The 27948-nt window shown below is 40.1% G+C and overlaps 1 long non-coding RNA gene across 1 annotated transcript in view; it reads right to left on the bottom strand.

The window, feature by feature from the left end:
* Positions 1-17659, bottom strand: part of LOC134739593 (uncharacterized) — a 73668-nt gene extending 56009 nt beyond the window's left edge. Inside the window, exon 1 of the long non-coding RNA XR_010126408.1 lies at positions 17161-17659. This is a non-coding gene — a long non-coding RNA (uncharacterized LOC134739593). The remainder of the gene's footprint in view (positions 1-17160) is intronic.
* Between the last annotated feature and the right edge of the window lie 10289 nt (positions 17660-27948).

The following is a 27948-nucleotide window of genomic DNA, read 5'->3' as shown; positions in this document are numbered from 1 at the left end:
ATAGTTTCATACATTTCATATTTTCCAGGATTGATTAATTAATTTAGCAAGTGTTTAATTAAACTGACCAGTGGATATGGTATGGCTATTGGAGTCTGCTATAACTCACCCTGATACAGGTGAAATATATGAACAGTAAAATTCAATAATAAACTTCTTTAAATGTTGGATGATCCCACTAGGAGGGATAGCCTAATAACTCCTTCAGCCATGATCTAGAGTCCTGAATTCCGTGACTCTCCTAGAGAGCACAGAGGCACAGGTTAAGGCCCAGCATTGGTGCCAGGGGACTAGGGCCTGCCTTCTTCCTACTCTAGTTTTAGAGTACACAAAGAAAAGACACGTAGCTAAAGACACAGAGGCTTCGGACAAGCACACTTCTGTGCAAAAGAAATAAAGTCCTATTTTGTATCTTTTCCACTGGGAAGACTAATTCTAAAGAAAAGGGTAATAAGCAAGTATCTTATCAAATTAAAAAGGATAAATATTAATTAGAGAGGTGCACTAAAAATATAATAACACTTAGTTGTCACCCAAAAATATAGAAAACTGATGAAGTATGACAAATTCATTGAGAGCTGACTTCATTCTAAGGGTCAGAGAAGAAATTTCAGACATCAGGGTTTTGATGTTTTGGTGGGAGAGCACTGTTCAGGATGTACTCTGGAAACCTGAAAACTCTTGGGCAGGTAAGCAGCCTAACAGTGCCTAGAGACTGCAGCCTAATGCTGTAGAAAGTCCATGGAGAAAAGCTATCTCTATGACAGCTGGTTTACGGAAATGCCTACATCGTATTAATGTAAGGGCAGAAAGGTGTAATAGCTTTCCTTATCCATCATAAGGATCACTGCTGACACTCCTATAACAAAAGACAATTTAACAAGAGAACAGCATAACAAATTTATTTCATCAAAATTTTACGTGACATGGGAGCTTTCAGAACCAAAGACCCAAGGGAAACTTATCATATGCTTAGGTTTGATAAAAAACTGATAACTGTATAGAAATGTGATTGGACAGAGGGTCCAATCTATGATCTAATGGTAATAGATCGAGGCTGGAAACCCACAAGGCCTGTCTGTTTAGATTCTTCTGGCTGTGAAGCTTTCCTTCCTCCTGGGTATGGGGCAGGACCCCGCTGGAATGAGACTGCTGAGGGAGAAGGCACAGAGTGACCTTTTGAGGTTTTATGGTTTGCTTTAGGGAAGAGGAAGACGAATTCCAGTTTCTATTAGTCACTTCAAGTGAGAAAGAGGGACAAGAGACAGAAGGGCAGGAGGTCAGAGAGAGACTTTGCTTCTGAGGCTGTTTCTGAGGGCTTCTAATCTCCTTTAGTTCAAAGTACTTAGCATACCAAAGAGTCATACTTTGGCTTATCATTTTCTGTAATATTAGCTAAAGCATTACTTCACAAGACAGTTTTGACATGTAGTATAAATAAATTCCCTCCCGTTTTGTTTGGAATAACGCAAAGATAAATAGAACACTGGAAATATAATTAAAGCTTATTCCTTTAAATATTTAAAGAGAGGTAAATATTTAATGGTGCTTTACATACAGAAGCCTTAAAGAAGTCCAGAATTTATAAATATACACTATTGATTTGAGGCTCTGAAGGACTCCATTCTAATGCAAATAATCAAAATAGCAATTTTAAAATATGTGTTGTCCCATAGAATACTATGAAGCATAAAAAAGGATGAGTTCATGTCCTTTGCAGGGACTTGGATGATGCTGGAAACCATCATTCTCAGTAGACTAACACAAGAAAAGAAAACCAAACACCCCATGTGCTCACTCACAAGTGGGAGTTGAACAATGAGAACACATGGACACAAGGAGGGGAACATCACACACTGGGGCCTGTTGCGGGGTGGGTGGCTAGGGGAGGGATAGCATTAGGAGAAATACCTAATGTAGATGATGGGTTGATGGGTGCAGCAAACCACCATGACACGTGTATACCTATGTAACAAACCTGCACGTTCTGCACATGTATCCCAGAACTTAGAGTATAATAAATAAGTAAATAGATAAATAAATAAAATATGCGTTGTGTGTATGATCTCTCCTACACACAGTCAATTAATATGCCTGAATGCCGGGCACGGTGGCTCACACCTGTAATTCTAGCACTTCGGGAGGCCATGGTGGACAGGTTGCCTGAGCTCAGGAGTTCAAGACAAGCCTAGGCAACATGGCAAAACCCCATCTCTACTAAAAATACAAAATATTAGCCAGGTGTGGTGGTGTGCGCCTATAATCCCAGCTACTCAGGAGGCTGAGTCATGAGAAATGTTTGAACCCAGGAGGTGGAGGCTGCAGTAAGCCAATATTGCGCCACTGCACTCCAGCCTGGGTGACAGAGTGAGACTCTGTCTCAAAATAATAATAATAATAATAATAATAATAATAATATGCCTGGAAGGAAATTCATTCAATATATCCATCAAATATATTTCCCTCCTACTTCTAGAGTTTCCATTGCAAAGATGTATTCTACAACAACTATTTAACAAATAAATGTACTGCAGTACTAGAACATTCTCATTGCAGCCTAACAATTTTTTAAAAACTTGGGGGGAAATATTCCCGATTTGACTCTATAATTTCTTCCCTACCATATCATTTTCTTTCTTTCTTTCCTTCTTTTTTTTTTTTTTTTTTGAGATGGAGTCTCGCTCTTTCGCCCAGGCCGGACTGCAGTGGCGCTATCTCGGCTCACTGCAAGCTCCACTTCCCAGGTTCACGCCATTCTCCTGCCTCAGGCTCCTGAGTAGCTGGGACTACAGGCGCCCGCCACCATGCCCAGCTAATTTTTTGTATTTTTAGTAGAGACGGGGTTTCACTGTATTAGCCAGGATGGTCTCGATCTCCTGACCTCGTGATCCGCCCTCCTCGGCCTCCCAAAGTGCTGGGATTATAGGCGTGAACCACCACGCCCAGCCTTTCCCTACCGTATCATTTTCTATTCCAGTTCTACCACTGTAAAAGCCAGCCTAGATATCACTTGCTGAGGACCTGAATCATCAACACTGTTTCTCAAAGGAGAGCCATGGACATTTTGGATAAAATGATTCTTTACCATCTGAGACTATCTTAGCTTCCAAGACACTTTACATCCCTCACTCCTCCAGTAGCTCATTGCCAGTGATAACCGAATTCCTATCATTGTGACAACTCAAAACACAGGACACACATTTCCCTACATCCCCAAGATACAAAATAGTACTTTTCTAGAGAACTGCCCGAGTTTTTTATTATAAAGGGAATGACGAAATAGAAGGGGACTAAAGAAGCTATGATGCACCCCAGTGGAGTTTATTACATCCGCTATGAGGTGGCCACAACCAAGCTCTGGCCTTAGTGTCACCAGAGCCAGATGGGCATGCTCCTTCCTAAACCAACCACCCACTGTGGGCTCCATCAAGGTTGAGCTTCTCCAGGAAGTGCCTAGGTATTTTAGCTAACCCTAATTTCTTATTTATTAGCAGTTCTTTTACCAGTGCCAGAGATTCGGAGAGAAACTAGCTCATCTCAGCATTTACCTCGTTGGTTAAGATTATTTGCTGATTAAACTCATTAGTGTGTGTAAGTGCTTCTAATAGTGCTTGGCACATAGTAAGGGTTTGATAATGTTATTTTCATCAGCAATCATGAATTATTATCATCATCATCATCATCTTCTTCATCATTATCACCTCCATTATTTGTGATTGCCTTTGCAATCACAGTACATCAGATAGCAATTTTGTACACAGTATATCACATAGCAATTTTGCCCAAGCCTGGAAGCTTATAATAAGTATATCATGCTCCGCACAAAGCAAGATATTTCTTCTTCAATAAGGTGACCAACTTAAATAGTTCCTGCTCAACAGTCAAAATTTGAGCCACAGTAAAAGTTCACAAACATTTATTGAGTTGCAAAACAAAATATAATGTAAATTTCAAGTTACACATACTCCTTTGGAAATTTTCTGTGTTGGCTAGATTACAATTTTTTAATATACAAGACCAGTAACATTTGAACTGAAAATATTTTCTTCCTAGCTTAGCAAATCCTCTTGTAGCAAGTGAAGCTTTTTTTCATTAAGATCCTCCCTCTAGGATTCAAAATTAGAGTCAATATCTCAAAATTATTCACTGTCAATTATGTACTTGAAAAGTTTGAATTATCTTTAAATGATAATCCTGGAACACAGCATGTGGCCTGTGTTGGTATAGTCTGCAGTTCCTTTGTGAAGGTAAATGCAGTTTAGATAATTAATGAGGTGGGGGGAAGGTTCTTACCAATGATTTTAACAAGATCTAAAATTGGTGTTTGCCAGACATCCTACTATAAACTGAAGGTGAGCTGTGTTCTGGCATAGGACTTGGTGACTTGCATTTTGATACATGACATCTGTGACATAGAAATGTTCCTGGAAAGCGGTCCTTATCCAGACCCCAAAAGAAGTTTTCGGATCTCTTACAAGAAAGAATTCAAGATGAATCCATAGAGTAAAGTGAAAGCAAGTAAAGGAATAAAAGAATGGCTACTCCACAGGCATGGCAGAGCAGCACTGACGGCTGCTGGTTGCCCATTTTTATGGTTATTTCTTGATTATATGCTAAACAAGGGGTGGATTATTCATGCCTCCCCTTTTTAGACCATATAGGGTAACTTCCTGATGTTGCCATGGCATTTGTATGCTGTCATGGCGCTGGTGGGAGTGTAGCCCTGAGGACCACCAGAGATCAGTCTCTTTGCCATCTTGGTTCTGGTAGGTTTTGGCCAGCTTCTTTGTTGCAACCTGTTTTATCAGCAAGGATACAAGTCTTTATGGCCTGTATCTTGTGCCGACCTCCTATCTCATCCTGTGACTAAGAATGCCTAACCATCTGGGAATGCAGCCCAGTACGTCTCAGCCTTATTTTCTCCAGCTCCTATTCAAGATGGAGTTGTTCTTGTTCAAACACCTCTGAAAGAAACATCACAAGTTTCTTGAGATGAAATATTGTACATAGTTCCCTATTTCCTTCATAGTTCCAGCAACATGTGCTCTCATTTACACTACTCACTGTAGACTTTCTATCAAGTTGCAGCTTGATAGCTGAAGAGGTGTGTCTGATGTAATTGTGAAAATAATTCCACAAACAAAAATTAGGTTTGTTATTTTGTCGTCTCCAGACTAATCATAAAACACCTCGAGTTTCCTTTGTAGGAGTTTCCTTTGCATAAGGAACTTAACTACTGTTTCCCTGCAAACTGGCAAATGAGAAAGATTACACACAATGCAATTCTTGCTTTTGATTTTGTTTTTGCTTCTTTCTGGCTAACCTTGGAGCAGAAGACTCTTTGGATAAATTTATAATACATTTTACAGGTGGGAGAGTTTTTATTCAATTATTAACAAATATTGGCATTCTTTTAGTTATCTCTGAAGAAAAGAAAATATCACAGAGCATAAGGCTCAAAATAAATCTATTAATTGGTCCTTTGTAAGTGTCTGTGCATAGTCTGGGTTACCACATTTTATGTCCCAATTTAAAAGTCATTCAAGTTCAAATTCTTTTTGGTTGCAAATATGTTCAGGATTCCTGGGGAGTTTGTGACTGAACCAGATGGCCAGCAAATATGCAGACTTCCACCTAATCTAACAGTTTTATCTTAAAATAATTGAGCTTCTCCTCTTCATGTAGCCTTCAATAGAAAGCAAATTGTGTAAGGAGAAAATATTATTGATGCTTGTTCAGGTTTTATTGGGTGATTTAATATGAGTTAGCCTTGGCAAATATGGAAAGAAATTGGGATCATAAGATAAATTTCCAAGAACACAACTCAACTTGTCCCTAGCATTCTAAATAAATGGTTGTTAAGTGGAAATGAGTGTAACCTGTTTTAGTGGAACCTGTGAAGGCCCACAGATTTTAAAACACACGAATACTTCAGACCAGCTTTGAATGAAATATTTTCTAATGGTTCTAGTTAAGTGATGTTATATATTTTGGCAGTTCTCAAATTATTTTCTGCCAACTCACAAGGAACAAACAATACAGCAATTCACATTGTGGTAGAATAATATTTTAATTATTAGTTTGTGTCTTTTCTACCAAATACCGATTTTGTTCACTCACATCTTAAGAGTTTCCTCCCCCAAGTTTTTATGGGCAGATACAAGTCACCCATGCAGAGCCTATGAAGGAAAGCTAAGATATTCAATTCTTCAACAGCCTTCCAGTCTAACAGGAGGTGAATAGATTCAGATGCATGCTTGCAGAGAGAATTTACTGCTCTCCAGGACTAGAAAAATGATGCGCTGAGTGAGAGGAGAGAGAACAGGGGGCTGCCGTGTGAACAGAACTGTGGATCCCCATCAGTGTTAGGGAGCGGTTTGTGTGCTGAATCAGCACAGATTTGATGCCCTATCAGGAGCACCAACTGCCAGCATTCAGCCCTCTGCCTAATCATCAGCCATCCACCATGGTTTGTACCAAAAGACTCTGCCCAGCCCCTTACCCGACATATCCAGAACAGAGGAGACTTGTATACCTTGCAGGAGAGGAGGAAAGCCCCTTCTGAACTGTGAGGGAGCACACAGCCCCTGTTTTACTCTCCTTCTCAGTATACATATGTAGTTAAAAACAAACAACAAAATACACCAAAAAGGGAGGCTCAAAATGTAACGAATACAGTTACTGGCTGCAAATGATGTGCACCCTGGCACTTATGGACTACAGCATAAATTTGGTTTTGTTTTTCTTTACAAGTTCTATGAAATCCAGTTCAATTCATTAAGCATTTTTTTAGTTTCTCCTATATGCCAAATGCTAAGGACACTGCTACAGCTGTGATACAGGGAGAAAACCACTGCCACAAATTGCAGCTGGCTCTTAATATTCATGAAAATTAGTGGCTAGAAACTGTAGCAGTGCGTAAAAGTCTCAATGTGTCCAAATGGTCCTTGCCATCAGAAAGTCAAAGAATCAGAAAAATAACTTTCTCCATACTTTCATCTTTTGAATCTTTTCAGTGGAACTTATATAGCAAAACATCACGGCAAGGAAGACTTGGAAATGCACCTGTAAAAAAAATCTTTCTAGTTTTCAATATACAGGAAGGCAACACAGGTGATTAAAATCAATATTGACTGCCAAACCACCATAGCCAAAGCAAGCCTTCCTTTTGAGTACTCAACATAGATGTACACTCTTTATGTATACTCAAGCATGTATACTTGTATACTTGTTTAGAAAAACAACAACAAATAGCATCAACAACATGCTCCCACCAATATTATGCAAACAAATATGCACTCATTATGCTGTGGCTTCTTTCTGTTTCCCTATCTCTTACTGGTCAAAATTCACCATTTGAGGTATTAACTCCCCCACACTTCCAAGTTGTGCTACTTAGCGCCTCTGGGCAGTCACTGGGGAGCCAGATACCATGCTCCAAAGCAGGTTGCTTCAATTTAGTTTGAATATGGTGGGAAAAGTAGGCTTCCCCTTTGCCCTCATTCAAGAAAGGGTGGAAAGCATGCAGGACTTGAGATGAGACAATGGTAATGATGACCAGACCGGAGCATTCCATTGAGCAAACAAGTGGGATGGGTGGGGCCAAGAAAATGTGAGGAAGTACATAAACTGGATACAATCCAATTATCTATTCCAGTGAGGATGAGTTGCTTCCCCCTCCATAATGGAACCAGGTTGCTGGTTGGTTCTAAAAGCTTATAGTTTCTTATTAGCGGCTCAGTATTTCTCTCCACTGTTGACAGACTTAAATTCACAGTGATGATAGCTAGGATAGGATTGGTGAAAGTCCAGGTTGTTGAACCCAGCATAATCTCCACTCTTGCCACCATGATGTCTTTGTTGATAAGTCATTGATCAGGCACCAGAATAGTAAGGGGAGGAAGCTAAATAATCTGAATAGAATGGGCTATCCTATCCACCTGGTTATTAAGAGCCCCGTTTGCAGTGAGTTTACTTTGGTGACATTCCCATGAACCACTTCTGAGAGGTTTATTCATATACTGATTTCCAAGATTCAGGGGCTATCTGGCCCCTGACTATCTTGACCTATTCATAGCCACTACCCATAAAGCAGTGTATGTTCATATGTGTGCTTATATTATCTTCCAGCAAAAAGGAACACCAGAAAGATACATAGATGAACATTTGCCCACTGAAAGGGTTTCGTTTCCCTTCTCTGCTTGGGAGCCACTCTTGAATGAGACTATAATACCATGATAGTCCACTTCTGTCTATTTCTGGTACAATCACCTATAAAACAGACATAAATATTTTCTTCCTTAGTAAATGTGTCACAAACGTTGACTGAGGCAGGGGTGGTAATGCCAAACAAATGGTTGCACTGGGTGGCTGAGCCATCTACTTGTATAACTTTTTCATGCCTTCAAGACCTGTCTAAGCCCAATTTCCTATATACTCCTTTCATTTGATGATGGCTTGATCCAATTCTATCGTTTGCTGAATCAGAAACACTCAGTTCATGAAGAGTATTTCAGGCCACATAGATATTTTCTATCCATTAGTTATGAGTTCAGTCTCTACCAGGACTCTAAAACTTTACAGTTTTATGTACTTCTCATTAAGTGAATTGGAGCAATGTACCCAAATGTGGGATATATTGATCACACATGCTGTGTCCCTTTCTTAATAATAAGGAGTCTAATGTATAAGAACTCATGTTTCACTTTGGAGAGACTGTCTTTTCATGCCTTGGCCACTGGACTATCCTGAAACTTTATTTCAGTGGCAGGTATCTGAATTTTTATGGGATTATATTTCATCCTCTGCTATGTAAATGTCTTACCAAGGGGTCTAGGATGTTTGTTACTCTCTGGCTTACCATGAATGTCAATAATGTCCTAGGAAGATGTCTCATGTTATGGAGAGGTGATCAATGTCTCTGTGGACTGAAATATGACATAGACCCAGACTATTTGATGTAGCCCTGATGTAAAACAATGAAGATGCACAGTCTCTGTCAAATAAAAGAAAACTGCTCTGGCAAGCTCAGTTTAAAATAAATTGGGAGGAAGGCTTGCTAACTTGATAAGTGCTTATCAGGTGCAGGGTTCTGTTGATTATTCTAGTGAAGAAACTTGGAACATCAGCTGCATCTGAAGTCACTTATTTTATTAAGCTTACAATAATGCACTGTTATTTAACAGAATCATCTGTGAGCTTAATGAGCTAAACAGGTGAGTTAAATGGTAATGTGATAGGACTCACCATCCTGAAATCCATCATACCTGGAGTTTCCTCTGGAAAGCTCCAGCTGGTATGTTTTCTGACCTTACCTAATACATCCACATAGCATGCCCACTTTAAGCCTTGGACCTAATCTTTTTCCACTACTTGCCTCAGCAGTTCTGACACTTATACTTTACTTAGTGTGGGCCATTATTTTTTCCAAACTTGTAAGAGCTGTCGGTAGAGAGTGTTGACAGTATCTCCCAGGTCATTGTCAGGGTGTTGAATCTTGTATCATAGGAGGCTGTTCCTGTATTGAAAAAACTGTCTCTTACCCAGCTTCACATTCTACTCTCCTTATACAGCATGCTCAAAATCCTGCCCGATTCATCAGGTCCCAACTCCTACTGGTATATGTCAGCCAAGTCCTATAGCTTCTTCCAGGTACAGAGCCTTTCCTTCCCTAGTACACCCAGCACTTTCCTAGCCAGGTTATGTTGTGACTCATCTCTGGCAATTGATCCAATTTCTGCCAGCAGATGCAGAATTGATGAAAGTACATCATTTCATCAAACTCCACTCTCAAGACCCGATGATTTCCCTGTGCTGGCCCAAACTTTGACACACAGACTTGCTGGGAGTAGAATTTCAACATATCTTCTCTGAAGCTTTACTACTCTTCTAATTAAGTCCTGAGCCTGATCCTTTTTCTGCCTTACAGTAACAGAAGTGAGAGTTTATGTGCTTCCAAGGATATCTCCTGAATTTCACAATTTACTTTTGATTGATGATTAATTACCCTTAGTTTTTCTTTGTCTTTCTCTAATTCATCAATGGCCCCCAGCAGCAGCCATCTCTTTTCATGGCCCTTATCATTACAATTTCTCCCTGAATCTGAAACACCTAGATATTGTACCCACCAGTGCATTTCTTTCACCAAAATCCATCCCAATTCACCACAAATGAAAGTCAACAATACCAGTATGACAAGAAGGTCAAGGTACCACCAGGCTTGGTGTCTGGTAACAGCCCAGTCTCTGTTTCCAGAATGGTACCTTGAACGCTGTATCCTTGGAAGGGGAGGAATGCTGTTCCTCACATAGCAGAATAGCAGAAGGGGGTGAACCCACTCCTAAATGCCTTTTTATTGTGGCATTAATACATTCATGAAGGCAGAGTCCTCATGACCTAAACACTTCCCATTAGGCCCTACCTCCCAGTGCTGTTGCATTGATGATTAAGTTTCAAGCACAGTAGTTTTGGAGGGGATGAATATTCAAGTCATAATACTGGCTTCTTTCACTTAGCATAATATCCTCAAGGTTCATTCATGTTGTAGTATATGTCAGATTTTCCTTTCTTCTTAAGGCTGAATAATATTCTATTGTGCGGCTATACCACACTTTGCTTATTCATTCATCTGTTGATGAACACTTGGGTTGCTTCCACATTTTAGCTATTGTGATTAATGTTCCTATGAATATGAGTATACACATACCTTTTTGAGACCCTGCTTTAATTCTTTTGGATAAATACTCAGAAGAGGAATGGCTGGAATAATCCAGCTGGAATGGAATGGCAATTCCTTTTTTTTTTTTTTTTTTTTTTTGAGACAGAGTTTTGCTCTTGTTGCCCAGGCTGGAGTGCAATGGCGCAATCTTGGCTCACTGCAACCTCTGCCTCCTGGGTTCAAGTGACTTTCCTGCCTCAGTGTCCTGAGGAGCTGGGATCACAGGTGCCCAGCACCACACCCAGCTAATTTTTGTATTTTTAGTAGAGACGGTGTTTCACCATATTGGCCAGGCCGGTCTAGAACTCCTGACCTCACATGACCCACCTGCCTTGGCCTCCCAAAGTGCTGAGAGGCAATTGCATTTTTTAATTTTTTGAGGACCTGCCATACTGTTTTCCATGGCAGCTGTATCATTTTACATTCCCACGAACCATGCACAAGGGTTCCAATTTCTCTACTTCTTCATCAACACTTGTTATTTTCTTTCTTCTTTTTTTTTTTTTTTCATAGTAACCATCCTAATGAGTGGGAGGTGGTATCTACCTTTTGGTTTTTTGATTACATGAATTGTCAAAATCTTGCAAGTCTTTTTGTCATCATTCTCCTCTCAAGTCACATTTTGTATTTCTTCCTGGGTCTTGCTGGAACCTGATTCTAGATATAGATTTGTGTAGGGGAGAAAAGTAGAATCTTTTCTTACCCGTCCAGTGCAAGTTTCATGGCTGACACTCCTATAACAAAAGACAGATTAACAAGAGAATAGCATAACAAATCTATTTAATCAAAGTTTTATGTGACAAGAAATCCTATAGAAACAAAGACCCGAAGACCCAGGTAAAACTATCTTTATGCGTTAGTTTGATAAAAATCAGACATTCTTGTATAAGTATGGTTAGACAAAAAGGGGATATGATCTAATGGTAAGAAATTGGGAGACCCTAGTGACTCTTCTTTGCCTCTCTATGTAACATTCCTGTCCTCCAGGTATAGGGCAGGACACCTGTCAGGAGGGAAGGAGTAGGAGAAGGTCAGGGAAACATTTCTGCTTCTGCATTTTCTCAGTTCCTTCAGCTTAAAATTCTCAGTATGCCAAGATGCCATATTTGGGGGTAGGGCTTCCTGTACCCCATCATTTGGAAGCAATGAGAGATAGCAAGGGTAGGCCATGAGAAAAGTCAGCACTGCATTTGCAGCATAACCATTTCAGATAAGGTTGTTTCAGGTTACCAGGCAAGCAGGACCAGCTTCATGCATCAAGAAAGGAGATGCTGCTGCTGCTGCTGGCAGAGGAGGTGCTGTGGGGACTGGGTTTGGGATACTCAGTATGACCCAAGCTAATATAAATGTTTCCTTCCAATCCTATTTTCCTCCTTCTCATCCACAGAAGAGATCCAGTAAATCTGTAAATTCAACTTCTTTAATCATCAGCAACTCCCAGGTCTTATTTTAGGTACAACAGCCCTGTGGTAATCTGAGATTTTAAAAAAATGTATTTTAAGATACTCCTGATCCTCTGACCATGCCTGGAGCCAAAAATTAAAAATTCTGGTTTATAAATTTTTTTCTCTGCAGCCCTGCAGAGAAATCAGAAGCAGCCAGCCCTGTATCATCATTCCTGTTATAAGGAATACTATACAATTACTATAGTAATATCAAAAAAGCACATCTGCACCATCACTGTTCAGAAATGCAATGCCCGAATGAGGATTTTTGTGACTTCCACAGACTTAATTTACCTTCATAATTCATTTTATAGGTCAAATGACTGGTTTTTCTAGATTCTGAAACAAATAAGCCATGATAATAAAATACCTTAAATTTTAAAAGCTCTTTTTTATGCATTCTCTTCAAACAAAAATATAAAACTATGCATTTACTCAAATAGCTTCATGGAATGGCTATTAACACCTTGAAGAAACAAGTATTTTAAGTAAACAATTTATCTATCAACATTGATGAGAAACTTAATTTTTTTCATGTATACACATTTTTTAAAGTGTTGGGAACAGGAATACTTCCTGCAGTTACAAATTACATTATAAACCTTTAGTATTGACATCATGATAATATAGGACTGCTGCTCCTGTGTGAAATGCTGAAAAACTGAGCTTATAAGTTTAGCAATAATAGATACAAAACAAATTTGCTCAAGCAACTCAAGATTAGGCTAAAAAGAAGAGAAAACAATTTTTAAAAACCTGATATGTGCCAAGATGCATTGATTTAATCACTTTTAAAAATGTGACTACTTGGATAATTTTTATCTATTATGTTTTACCTTTAAAACTCTTTTTTAGAGACAGGGTCTCACTCTGTTGCCTGGAATGAAATGCAGTGGCTGGAATGAAATGTTGGCTGGAATGAAATGCAGTGGCTCAATCATAACTCACTGCAGCCTCGAACTCAAACTCCTAGGCTCAAAGGATTCTTCCACCTCAGTCTCCCAAGCAGCTTGAATTACAGGTGTGAGCCACAGAGCCCAGCTTTATACCATCTTTCTGTAAAAAGTGTTTAGCATTGAATGCCACATACCAACTGTCTAATTGATCTTTTTGAACTAACACTGACCTAGTCTTTGTCTTTAGGAGAAAAACATTTCTAAACAAGCTAGTAGGGTTCTTCTACAAGGCAACAGTTTTGATTATAACTAAATTTTGTTAGGGGAGGATGGTAATATTTTGAAATGTATAATATCCTATAATTTTATGTGATGAGGTTTATTCACAATTTAAAACAACTGTATTTCTACATAAGTAGTCCCTAGGTAAAAGTATAAGTTATGATTTCATATTTAAACGAGAGAAAGCTTTGTAAAGATTTAAACTGCTAACTGGTGACGTTCATGAACAAAATGTTTTTAGCTAACAAAGTAAGGGATACAACTTAACAATATAAGGGATACATAAAGTTTTAGAAATCACAGTAGGGGACCAGCATCCAAAGTTAATTGGTTATGACAAGGTGTAACATTGAACTAATAAATTGCTTTTTAAATAGCAATCATAACTTGCTGTATAAAAGGTAGGATAAAGACACATTGAACCACTATGTAAAGTTATTTTTTTAAGTCCAGAAAGGATTTCAAATGGATTACCAAAAAAGGAAAATAAAAACCAGAAAATCACAGTTGCAAAAAACCTCTAAATAGAATTCTTTAATCCTATGAAGCCTGGCTATTATATATATAATTTCTTTATTTAATTGCTTTTAAAATGTGACTCTATATGATAAACATTCTGATTAACATTTTAACATCATAAAACTGTACTTAAAGAGATAAAGTGTTCTTTATCAGTGTCCGAACACTTACATATATTTTTATTCTTTTATCTTTTGCATACACCTCCAAGAACCAAAGAAAAGTGTTGTCTTAGCAATTACACAAAGGCTTGGAGGTACACAACAGACTCCATTAACCATCTTTGTGAGCTAGAAAGACATTCAAAGCATGACAACAAAACTTGAAAGTGAACCTTAGGAATATCTATTCTGAAATGTCTTTGCTGTGTGTCCTTCATCCATGCCACTACTTTTCTATAGTGAATCTCTTCTCCCATGAATCCCTGTTTATTCCTAATGCACAACCACTATGCCATTTTTTAAGTTGACTGACTCCAAGCTCTCATTTTTTACCCCAAGCCATTTCACAAATTATTTCCCTAAATACAGACACCTTCCTCTTTAACAGAAATTCCACTGCCAGTGGCTACAATAATTTCTTCAACCCACTACCCAAGCAAAAATCTATAAAGATCTACCTAAATCTAGTCAAGTACTCTACACTTGGACTTTAAAGATATCCCTGTCCTTCAAGGAGATAGGTTTGGAGAAAGGTTCTGCCCAGGTTTTCTTCTGCCGTGACTTTAAAGTCTGGATTGTCTGCTTCTCCTCTTCTGTGTCGCACACTAGCCTGCACTGAATGTATTACATCTTTGTGTTAAGGTTTATATACCAAAGATGGAGAAATATCTTTCAGCCATTATTAACACAGTTCAGTTTTTCTGGTAAAACTCTGTATCCAATATATCTAGAGCCCTGTGAAGGCCAGACTCTAAGAGGTTTACTCTTAGAGTAATTCTTATCTGCAAACGTACTTCCTGGGGCTTTCTGGAAGGTTTTTTCTCTCTGTGGCTCTACTGGTCACAATTTCTGCACTGTATTGTAGGCTTTGGTAGGAGAAAAGCTACTTCCAGATGGTGGTTCCCTCAAAAACCTCCCCACATTTCTAATAAATCCTACATTCTGTGATATCCTATAAAACATTAACAAATATCCTGCTTCCTGCAAGACCCTGGGGTTTCCTGATTTAAACCCATGCACCATGGGCAAGGACTTCACGTCTAAAACACCAAAAGTGATGGCAACAAAAGCCAAAATTGGAAAATGGGATCTAATTAAACTAAAGAGCTTCTGCACAGCAAAAGAAACTATCATCAGAGTCAACAGGCAACCTACAAAATGGGAGAAAATTTTCACAACCTACTCATCTGACAAAGGGCTAATATCCAGAATCTACAATGTACTCAAACAAATTTACAAGAAAAAAACAAACGACCCCATCAAAAAGTGGGCAAAGGATATGAACAGACACTTCTCAAAAGAAGACATTTATGCAGCCAAAAAACACATGAAAAAATGCTCATCATCATTGGCCATCAGAGAAATGCAAATCAAAACCACAATGAGATACCATCTCACACCAGTTAGAATGGTGATCACTAAAAAGTCAGGAAACAACAGGTGCTGGAGAGGATGTGGAGAAATAGGAACACTTTTACACTGTTGGTGGGACTGTAAACTAGTTCAACCATTGTGGAAGTCAGTGTGGCGATTCCTCAGGGATCTAGAACTAGAAATACCATTTGACCCAGCCATCCCATTACTGGGTATATACCCAAAGGATTATAAATCATGCCGCTATAAAGACACATGCACACGTATGTTCATTGTGGCACTATTCACAATAGCAAAGACTTGGAACCAACCCAAATGTCCAACAATGATAGACTGGATTAAGAAAATGTGGCACATATACACCATGGAATACTATGCAGCCACAAAAAAATGATGAGTTCATGTCCTTTGTAGGGACATGGATGAAACTGGAAACCATCATTCTCAGTAAACTATCACAAGGAGAAAAAACCAAACACCGCATATTCTCACTCATAGGTGGGAATTGAACAATGAGAACACATGGACACAGGAAGGGGAACATCACACTCTGGGGACTGTTGTGGGGTGGGGGAGGGGGGAGGGATAGCATTAGGAGAATACCTAATGCTAGATGATGAGTTGATGGGTGCAGAACACCAACATGGCACATGTATACATATGTAACTAACCTGCACATTGTGCACAGGTACCTAAAACTTAAAGTATAATAATAATAAAATTAAATTAAAAAAAGAATAAATAAAAAAAATTTTTTAAAAATGTATCTAGGACTTCCCAGTGTTCAGAGCTATGAGAAATAAATTTTTGTTGTTTATAAACCAAAAAAAAAAAAAAAAAAAAGCCCATGCACCAGCCACATGCTCAGACAAAATCATCAAGGTAACAATGGAAGAAACAAGTGTCATCATGAAAGACAACTAGTAGATATTACTCGGCAGAGAAAAAGAAAAACAAAAACTAAAAGGCAAATAAAACATCAGCCTACAAAATTTTTAATCTTTATCATGAAAAGGGCCTTAGGTAAAACCCATTTTTAGAGCAAAAATCTTTCCACAGTTACTCTGCCCACTAAACTTAATTCAATTTTATCTGCACCTCCTTAAAAATACTTCAGTTCTGCAAATTAAAACAATGATTCAAATGTAGCCCCTTGAACAGTGATAACAGACACATTTATGTTGCTCCATTAGCCAATTTTCAGATACCTGCAACCTTATCCTAAGGTTCTGATATATACAGTAAATTAAAAGTCCACTTAGTAACTTTATTTGACAGCTAAACTACCTCTAAAAAGCCCTGGGCAAAGGCTTCTTTCACAGAGTGCTGTAACATACAAACAACTACAATGTTTAGTCTCAGAACTGGCCTGTAAGCTTTGCCCTCAGTACTGTGTTTATCAGTGAAAATAACACGTAGGCCTGTTTGTGAAAGCACTTAAGATGTGCTCAGAATGAAGTGTCTACTACCATGCTACTTATTAAAATACAACGGAATTATGTGAAAGTCACCTTTTCAAAAATAGTCATTTTACGTTTGACCTTTATCAGTGCATAATAGGGTTTCATTAAGAACATAATTGCATGACCTAATCCATGTGCACTCTGCACAATGCTCTTCACAAAACTCAGGAATCTTCCTGACAAAATAAGCTGAAAGAGCCCATTTTAAATAACAAACAGAAATGTTTAAGGATCTATATTCATGATGCCTTTTTAAATGTTCATAGAATTGAATAATGTATATAACAAATTTAGCTTCATTACCCTCTGGCAGATTCCTGTCCTCCCTCATGCCTCAGGGAACTGTCTCCATCTCCAACTTGAACTTGTGTGTCCGGAATTGGTGGGTTCTTGGTCTCACTGACTGCAAGAATGAAGCCGCGGACCCTCGCGGTGAGTGTTACAGCTCTTAAGGTGGCGCGTCTGCAGTTTGTTCCTTCTGATGTTTGGATGTGTTCGGAGTTTCTTCCTTCTGGTGGGTTCGTAGTCTCGCTGGCTCAGGAATGAAGCTGCAGACCTTTGCGGTGAGTGTTACAGCTCTTAAGGCAGCACGTCTGGAGTTGTTCCTTCCTCCTGGTGGGCTCGTGGTCTCGCTGGGTTCAGGAGTGAAGCTGCAGATCTTCACGGTGAGTGTTACAGCTCATAAAAGCAGCGTGGACCCAAAGAGTGAGCAGTAGCAAGATTTATTGCAAAGAGCCAAAGAACAAAGCTTGCACAGTGGGGAAGGGGACCCAGCAGGTTGCCAATGCTGGCTCGGGCAGCCTGCTTTTATTCCCTTATCTGGCCCCACCCACATCCTGCTGATTGGTAGAGCCAAGTGGCCTGTTTTGACAGGGCGCTGATTGGTGTGTTTATAATCCCTGAGCTAGATACAGAGGTTCTCCATGTCCCCATCAGATTAGTTAGATACAGAGTTTCCACACACAGGTTCTCCAAGGCCCCACCAGAGCAGCTAGATACAGAGTGTCAATTGGTGCATTCACAAACCCTGAGCTAAACACGGGGTGCTGATTGGTGTGTTTACAAACCTTGAGCTAGATACAGAGACTCTCCACGTCCTCACCAGACTCAGGAGCCCAGCTGGCTTCACCTAGTGGATCCCGCACAGGGGCTGCAGGTGGAGCTGCCTGCCAGTCCCGCGCCATGTGCTGGCACTCCTCAGCCCTTGGGTAGTCGATGGGACTGGGCGCCATGGAGCAGGGGGCGGTGCTCGTCGGGGAGGCTCGGGCTGCACAGGAACCCATGGAGGCTGGGGTAGGCTCAGGCATGGCAGGCTGCAGTCCCGAGGCCTGCCCCGCGGGAAAGCAGCTAAGGCCCGGCGAGAAATCGAGCGCAGCGCCGGTGGGCTGGCACTGCTGGGGGACCCAGTATACCCTCCACAGCCGCTGGCCCGGGTGCTAAGTCCCTCATTGCCCGGGGCCGGCAGGGCTGGCCGGCTGCTCCAAGTGCGGGGCCTGCCAAGCTCACGCCCACCTGGAACTCCAGCTGGCCCGCAAGCGCCGCACACAACCCCGGTTCCTGCTCGTGCCTCTCCCTCCACACCTCCCTGCAAGCTGAGGGAGTGGGCTCTGGCCTTGGCCAGCCCAGAAAGGGGTTCCCACAGTGCAGCGGTGGGCTGAAGGCCTCCTCAAGTGCCGCCAAAATGGAAGCCCAGGCAGAGGAGGCGCCAAGAGCGAGTGAGGGCTGTGAGGACTGCCAGCACGGTGTCACCTCTCACTTGGACCTGTATTTCTAGGCCTCAGATGCTGCACTCCTCAGTTCCCGAATGGTCTGTTTCTGCTCAGCCTCTGCCTTCCTGTCTTCCACAGCCTTGGAACTGCTAGGCAACTTAGCAGACTTCTACCCAAAGTATACTTTCTCTGCATAGGCACATAGGTAAGGATGCAACACACACACAACACACACATGTGCGCACACACACACACATGCCCATACATACGCATATATGATTTGGCTTGATGTCCCAGGTCATTCAACTGGGATCATTCACGTGACTCCAGTGTGACCTTCCAGTCCCAGGTCCCACCACACCTACATTCACCTCAGGCCTCAGAGATACCAAAACTGTTTGTATTAGTCCACTTTTACACTGCCATAAAGAAATACCTAAGACTGGATAATTTATAAGAGAACGAGGTTTAATTGACTCACAGTTCCACATGAATGGGGAGGCCTCAGGAAACTTACAATCATGGCAGAAGGTGAAGGGGAAGCAAGGCACATCATACATGGCAGCAGGAGAGAGAGAGAGTAAAGGAGGAAGTGCCACTTTTAAGCCATCAGATTTCATGAGGACTCACTATCACAAGAACAGCACAGGGGAAACTGCCCCCACGATCTAATCACCTCCAGCTAGGTCCCTCCCTCAACACATGGGGATTACAATTCGAGATGAGATTTGGATGGGGACACAGAACAAAACTGTGTCACTGTTGTTTCCATTTCTGCCAGGAATGTTCTTTCCTACTTGTTTTCCCTATAAAACTCACCAAGGCCTTTCCAGACACATTTGAATGTCACCTATTTCAACAGGTTTATCCTAACTTTCCTGGGCACATTTAGAACCTCCTCATCTATCCTTCTTATAGCTCTCCATGTTTAATTCTTCATTGCTGCTACTGTAGTTGTTTTTCTTTAACATTATCTGCCTTCCTGTTATATTATAAGCTCCTGGACAGCAGGAGTCATGCCTAATTCTCTCTTATATCACCAGGCATCTGCACTGTTTGAAAATGTCATTTGAATTGAAATGCCTACTATATAGTCATTGAACTAAAAGATAATCCTCTCAAGACAGTAGTGAAAAAGAAATAAATATTTCTGCTTTGAAATCTAAAATGCTTACATAGAACCATTAGTGTGTGAAAATAGTATAAGTGCAATGAGAAAAGCAGGAAGAAAACAAGTAAATGGAATTAAGAGTTGGATAAACCATCTAAGTCCTGCAAAGTATGACTTACTTTGGAGGGGCATCTGGCATTTTGCTGATAGATAGGATCCTTTTCCCAGAAAATATCTGCCTGTGCACATGAATACACACACACACACACACACACACACACATTGTTAAAAGTTTTGAAATTCATGGACTCCAGGAAGAAAGCTTTTGTGCTACTGTCCTCAGACCATTGATTAAGAACAATGCACCTATGGAAATGGTGTGAGAGGACAGAACTCTGCAATACAACAAGCAAAGAGCGAGCTGTAGGAGAAAGTGAAAGGAAAGCATCCCCTTGGACCACAATGACTCAAAGAGCTTTTGTCCCAGTGTTTTGTTTATTAGTTTGAATTTTATTTTAAGTTGTGTCTGGCTTCTAATTACAACTAGCTGTTGAGGCAGTGTGGTTTTGTTGTTATTGCTATTGCTTCCTTATGAGACAAGATTCAACTGATTAAAGGCCTCTCCCTCTTTTATCTCTGAAGGTGAAAGAGCTGAGATCTTGAGGAGCAAGTCGTTCTCAGGTGAAATATCTAAGGTGTAAGGTAAGGAGCAGGAGAGAAAGGGCAATGACTGTGAGAGAAAAGAGGTGGGATGTTAAGCTTATTTTCATCACTGAATTCGAATTTGGAGGAGTTTTACAATCTTTATATTATTTTGATGGAAGGAAGATTGAGTAGAAGCAAGCAAACAAGATGGAATATGGAAGAAAAAACTTAAGCTAATGAGATACAGAATAATGTTAAAATTATATGAAATGCTTAACATAAGAAACTACTATTTAGGGAAAATATGACATGCTTGCAGTTAGAAATAAAAATATGTTGCATCTGCAGATGACAGGAACCACTGCAAGGAGTAGAATGTTTTGATTCCAGTCACTGTAATTCAGTTAGCCCCAGGGGTTCTTCTTGGCCCCATCTAGTTTGCTAGGACACACAATTTTTCTTTGAGACTGCCAAGAATTCTGCTTGGTTTTCACTATTCTAACAACATAAACAAGAACAGGTCATTATCATTTATTTAGCACTCCCTCTTTGACAAAGGCTGAGCTGAGGGCTTCATTCATACGTGATTTCACTTAATCCTCACAATCACTTCATGGGAGAGGTGCCATTATTACCTTAGTTTGCAGATGAAAAAAGTAGACGTTTCAAAAATTGTTAACTTTCTCAAGGTCAAATAGTTGGTGAATTCAAAGATGAATGGATTCCTTCATTGTCCCAGACACACTGATCTGGAAGGCAGTTACAGATTTTAACTGATGGTTTACCTACTTAAATTGAGACATAGAGTCTGAAATGTAAAGTGATTTTGCTAACACTATGGCAGACAAAGAAAACATAGCCTAGCAATCAAAAGAAATTTCAAAGTAGCTTAGGTTCTATATTTGAGCAATGCTTCTTAAAAATCCCATTTCTCCCCTAGCCCTTCCTTCCCAACCTGCAGCTGCTTTGGTCCTTTCTCACCCTAACTCTCCTAAAAGACTCCTTTCTCAGTCCTAACCATCTGCTCCTCTAGCCCCTTCCCTTCTCTTCTCTCATTCAGACTTTTCACCATTCTCTTGATTGTGAATCAAAAAAGCCAACCCTGCAGGACATCTGTGAGAAGATAGATATATCACCTTGAGATAGAACATCACCTCCTGGCACCAGACACACTGCTTCATAGGCTGAGCACATGCTGATACTCAGGACCACTTCCCCCTTACACCAGGTGCCTTTGGTAAGGATTTTTGGACAGATTTAAGTTGATACCTTTTCCATTGATTAAGAATCTCTAGTGATTTACTCATCCTACTTTTCTTGGTGCAGAAAGGGAGACACTCTTATACATGGAGATTTCCTAATAGATGTAAATTTCTCTAACCAAAGGATAACCTTTTGGAACTACTCCTTAGTCAGCAATTTCTCAAAATAACTAGCTCAAAATAATCCATATGCCAAAGAGGCTTTTTGGGGTGGCATATCGAAACTGGCTCAATTGTCCCATGGAACTAATGTTTATGTTTTTTTTAATAAACATAGAAATTGACTCTCCCTGGTTTTAAAACTTGAAACTTAAATTTGTCTTGCTCTAGTTCCTTCCTCAGGAAACCATCCCTCAGGCAAAAACTGTAACTCCTCAAATCCAGACAATGAGAAGCCAGGCCTCTCATCCACTTGATTGCTTTCTTACTTGTTTCTGATTCCTGTTTTCCCTGAACACAGCTATATTCCTTTCCTACCATATAAACCCCAAATTTAGTCAAGTGGGAGAGACAAATTTGAGGTTTGGCTCTCACTTCTTCAGCTGAAGTCCCCCAAATAAAAAGCCTTCTTCCCTGGCAATACTTGTTGCGTTGGTGATTGGCTTTCTGCGGGACAAGCAATGGGACCTAAACTAAACCCCTGGCTTTTTAGTAAAAATATTCTGGTCTCTTACAGTCATATTTTGGGTTAGTGTATCCTGAACCACATCACCAGAAAAAGTGAAGTTTTGACTTAATAACTATGTGGAAAACTAAGAGAAACACATTTGAGGGAATCATAATGGCATTGATTTGGGACATTGGTTGAGCTTTGGGGATGGAAGACTTTATTATTTCTGTGCTAATCAGCTACTCCCACACGTGGATGAAGAACTGAATTACAGTCCTTTATTTCTTCAACTAAAAATTATCGGTGTCTACTCTGGATCGGCTACTTTAATAAGGATCATACAGAGATGAAAAGGAGGGGGCAAAGATCAGCCGTAGTTAAGTTTGACATGAAGAACTCATAGTCTGGGAGTTAATACTATAATGCAAGGTGGCTGATGTATGCCATAACTAAGGTATACACTGAGTCATAGTATAACAAGGTGTAAGGGAGTATATGTGTGTAAGTGTTGTGAGGGTAGAAAGGGGGAACAACTTTCCATGGATGGAAGGAGTATTTTGTTACTGACATCATTTGAAATTGTACAAGCACAGTGATAATACAAAGCAGGCTGACTTCTAGTCAGTTTTATTACAGTTTTTAAATTCTCCACAGACAATGTACCCCTTTGTTACCTGCCCAGGACTGACTGCTCTTCTCCAAACCCCCTTCCATCTCCCATACCCTTGGTAAGACACTGGTATTAAGTGCTCTATGAGCAAAATAAAAGAAGAGATTGATTTTTTTTCTGAGAAATCTACAGATCAAATAACAGGGTCATGGACATTTAAACTGGATTTTGAAAAGAACTGAGTTCACCAAGTTATCTGGAATTAGAATATAATAAAACATTATTCCCTACTTTTTTTTAATCTACTGTTTTATGTACAGTAGCACTGTTTGTTTATAATTGTAACCAGTATTTCCTCCAGCTACATCAGCTAGAAGGTGTCCCAGTTTTGCTTCAAGAGAAGAAATACCTTGAATGTTACTCAAGTGCAGGTTGGTTTCTCCAAGAAGCTGACTTTGAGGGAGAGGTTAGCACGTGGAATGTTTATTAGGGAGTGCCCTTGTAGGAGAGGAAAAGGAAAGAATTAGCAGAGGAGGAAGGCAGGCTATCATACAGGACTGGTAAGAAGCCTGTCTTTGTCTTTTTGGGCTGCTATAACAAAATACCTTAGATTGGGTAATTTATAAACAACAAAAAATTATCTCTTACAGTTCTGTAGATTGAGAAGCCCAAAATCAAGGCACCAGCAGATTTGGTATCTGGTAAGGGCTCCCTGCTTCGTAGATGCTGTTCATAGATTCTTGCAGTGTCTTCACAAGGTATAAGGCCAAATGAGCTCTCTTGGGCCTCTTTTATAAAGGCACTAATCCCATTTGTAAGAGTGGAGCCCTCATGACCTAAGCGCTTTTCAAAGACACCCACCTCTTAATTATTACATTGGGAATTAAATCTCAGCACATGAATTTGAGGGGATATATTCAGACCTTAATATTCTGCCCCTGCACCTCCAAGTTCATGTCTTTCTCACATGAAAAATACATTCATTCCAACAGCCCCAAAGTCTTAACTCATTCCAGCATGAACTCAAAAGTCTGAAGTTCAGAATTTCACCTAAATATCAGCTAAATCAAATATAGGTGAGACTCAAGGTACAATTCACCCTGAGGTAAATTTCCCTCCATCAGTGAGCCTGGGAAATCAAACAAATTATGTGCTTCCAAAATACATACATGGTAGGACAGACATAGAATAGACATTCCCATTTCAAAAGGAAGAAATTAGAAAAAAGGAGAAAAGGTTAATGGGTATCAAGTAAGTCCGAATCTCAATAGAGCAAACATTAAATCTTAAGGCTGGAGAATAATGTTCTTTGACTTGATGTTCTATCTTTTGGACACACTAGGGCAGGAATTGGAACCTCAAGGCTCTAGGTGGCCCTGCTCCCATGGCTTTGCTGGGTGTGGCCAATGCCACAACTCTCATGGGTTGAGTTTTGTGCTTGTATCTCTCCCAGAGTGGAGTTGCACCCAGCTAGCTCTACTGAGCTGGATTCTTGAGGGTGAGTCCACTTTCACAGCTCCACTAGGTATTGCCCTAGTAAGGAGTCTCTGCAGCGCCTCTGCCTCCACAGCTTCACTAGTCATTGCCCTAGTGGGGGCTTTCTGTGGTGACCCCATTCCTGTGTGCAGTTCTCCACCAGGCCCCCAAGACTCAACAGGGCATCATTTGAAATCTAAATGGAGGTAGTAATGGTGAACAGCTTGTGCATTCCTCACGTTTTTGGAGACGGCATTGAACATATGCAGCTAAGGTTTACCATCTCTGCCCTCTAGAGAGGTGGCCTGAGCTACACTTAAATCAGCTTGAACCACATGGTATGGTTAAGGAGTGCTGGGCCAGAATGAGGGGAGCAGAGACTTTAGGCAGCACAGGGTGAGCACCAAAGCCCTACAGGCACCGAAGACTCCTTTTTTGACATAATTCTGTCCACAAGGCCTTGGCACTCTGGGCCTGTGATGAAAGTGGCAAGCCCAGTGATCTCTGAAATGCATTCAGGGTTATTCTTCCATCGTCCTGATAAGTAGCATCTGACTTCCTTCTATCTATACTAATCTCCTTATCAAAGGTTAGGTTGACTACACCCTTGGTATTCTGTCCTGAACATGTTTTTTGTTCTTTACAACATGGCCAGGCATAAGTTCTGCTTCATTTTTTATTATAAATTTAATCTTCTCAAATTTTACGATAAGCAGTCAAGAGAAGCCATATCGTACCTCAACAATTTGCTTAGGTAGTTGTTCCACCAAATATCTTCTTTCATCAGTTAGTTCTACTTTCTACAAAGCACTAGGACATGAACACAATTCAGCTAACTTCTTTGCCACTTTATAACAAGAATCACCTTTCCTCCAGTTTCTAATAACATATTTCTCATTTCCATCTTAGACCTCATCCAAATGGCTTTTACCATCCATAATTCCACCAACATCCCGCCTGCCATCTTTCAGGTAATCTCTAAAAAGATTGAGGCTTTCTCTATGTCTCCCCTCTTCTTCTGAGCCCTCACCAGAATCCACCTTAATGTTCCATGTATAACAATGCAGGCTTTTTGTAGTATGCAGCTCCAAATTCTTCCAGCCTGTATCCATTACCCTTCCCAAGATGCTTCCACATTTTTAGACATTTGTTACATCAGCACCCCACTCTTGATACCCCTTTTCTTCTTAGTCCATGTGGGCTGCTATAACAAAATACCTAGACTGGGTAATTTATAAACAATAAAAATTTGTTGCTCACAGTTCTGGAGGCTGGAAATTTAAAGATCAAGGCACCAGCAAATGTAATGTTTGGTGAGGGTTCTCTGCTGCATAGATAGCACCTTCTTGTTGTGTCCTCACATAACAGAGGCTAAACAAGTTCTCTGAGGCCCCTTTTATAAGGGCATTAATCCCATTTATGAGGGTGGAGTCCTCATGATCTAATCACCTTCTAAAGGCTCCATCTCTTAATACTATTACATTGGGAATTAAGTTTCAAAATATAAATTTTGAAGGGACAAAAAGATTCAGACTAGCACAGCTTCAGCTGATTCCTTGAGGAGTCCTGGAGTTCAAATGGCCCTTCAGAGTAGTCCCACATTGTGGTGAAAATGAGTCTGAGCCTTTATATAGCAGTCAGTCATTGGATGTGGGCTGTCCTAGGAAGGATGTGTCTTTGGGCAAGATGTGAACACCTGGAGCACAGTCACTTCCTCAAGGGATGACAGCTAAAGACCATCTTCTGAACACTTCCAATAAGCCTTCTTAAAGAGCCATTTCATGTCAATCACATATGTCTCCTTGTCTTGGGGAAATTGCTCTGTTCTTTTGGACACTGTCCAGGTACACAGTGCTGTGCCTGTACTCGAATAATCTGTGCACCACCACCTTGACAGCCCATGCTAACTCTGCTTCCTTTAGAATTCTCCAGTCAAGGAGAGCCCTGCTCTTCATCCAGCATTTTTCATGTTTGTAGGCACCAAGAAGATGCTTATCATGAAGTATTGTTTATCCTGGAGTATATCATAGCTGTCCTGAAGGGCTTAATTCTTTTCACTTTTTGTCCTGCTCACCATTCTAGAGAAAAGAGCTATTTCCTCTCATTCATTCATATTCTTGATTTCTTCAACATTTGTTCCCAGTATAAAAGCAAGTTCTCTACTTGAGGGCTATTGGTACATACACTAATATGGTCACATTTAGTTTTTGGATATTCATAGTTTTTTTTGTTTTTTGTTTTTTGTTTTTTTGAGATGGAGTCACACACTGTTGCCCAGGATGGAGTGCAGTGGCATGATCTCGGCTCACTGCAACTCCACCTCCCAGGTTTCAAGCGATTCTCCTGCCTCAGCCTCCTGAGTAGCTGGGACTAGAGGCACGCACCACCACACCCGGCTAATTTTTGTGTCTTTAGTGGAGACAGGGTTTCACCATATTGGCCAGGCTGGTCTAGAACTCCTGACCTCAGCTGATCCACCCACCTTGTCCTCCCAAAGTGCTGGGATTATAGGCACGAACCACCTGGCCTGGCTTGTAGATCATTTTTTGATTCTCTTGGGCACTAACCAAACATCCTTTTGCAACAGGTTTGTCTATAGATTCTCAAATGATCTGAGCCAAATGGACTATGATGGGGAAGGAGAACCTTGTGTTCATTTGATAGGGTCAGTTATTTTAGGTAAAGAGTTATCCAATCTGATATCACTCCACATCCTGGAACTGTTTACCAGAAAAATACTGGATAGGTTAAATTCCACTGGAGACCGTATAAAAAATAAAGTATGTTCTATAAAGCAATTTTAGAGATCCAAATTTAATATGTAGCAACAATCTTCTGGCAAAACCCTGTACTTTAGTAAAATTGTTTCCCTAGGGAAAGCTTTAATGCTATTCATTACCCAATATATAATTCTATTTATTTTCAGCCTTATCTGAATTAATCTGGAGGGTGTTTCCTTCTACTTTCTCCGTTGGCTTCTCCAATGGTAGTGGTTGAGAAGTGGGTGTAATGAGGATAATAATCTGTAGTGGGAGGCATCTTCAGTTCTGAGTATAGACATTTAGAGATGTCAGACAAAAGGGCTCCCAGACTTGAAGACTTTAAAGACCAGAGAATTAAAAAAAAAAAATTAGAATGCCATAATAAAGCTGCCAAGTTTTAATTTTTCCAATAAGAATATTAAAATAAAAACTTCTTCCTACTAATATTATCATTTCATAAAATAAAAGAAATTTCAACATTAACATAAAACAGAAATAATTTTGAAAGGCCAATTCTTCAAGGTAAATATCTTTAGCTACAGGAAAACTCACTACATGTCTTTGTGTTTCTGATTTCACTACAGTCCACCTTTCTGCATTCTGCCCTAACCCACTGTTTTTGTTTGCCATTTCTTTCCTAGGCCTTAGCACTGTCCCTCACATGTCATAGGTCACTGTGGGAACCACTTATCAAGACAATACAAAAAAATCCCTAGGGTGGTAATTCTGTAGTCTTTGCCTCAATTATATCATTTTATCTTCCCCTTATCCTGCATAGCCAGTATTCCAAGTCTATATATATATAAAATAAGCACATATATTAAATATATAAGCACATATATTAAATAGATATCACATATATATATATCCATATATATATATATATATGGATAGAGAAGATGTATA

Source organism: Pongo pygmaeus, chromosome 4 (assembly GCF_028885625.2).
Source record: "Pongo pygmaeus isolate AG05252 chromosome 4, NHGRI_mPonPyg2-v2.0_pri, whole genome shotgun sequence".
NCBI classification, from domain to species: domain Eukaryota; kingdom Metazoa; phylum Chordata; class Mammalia; order Primates; family Hominidae; genus Pongo; species Pongo pygmaeus.
Note: the sequence above shows the minus strand (reverse complement) of the source record. Positions and strands in the feature narration are given on the sequence as shown.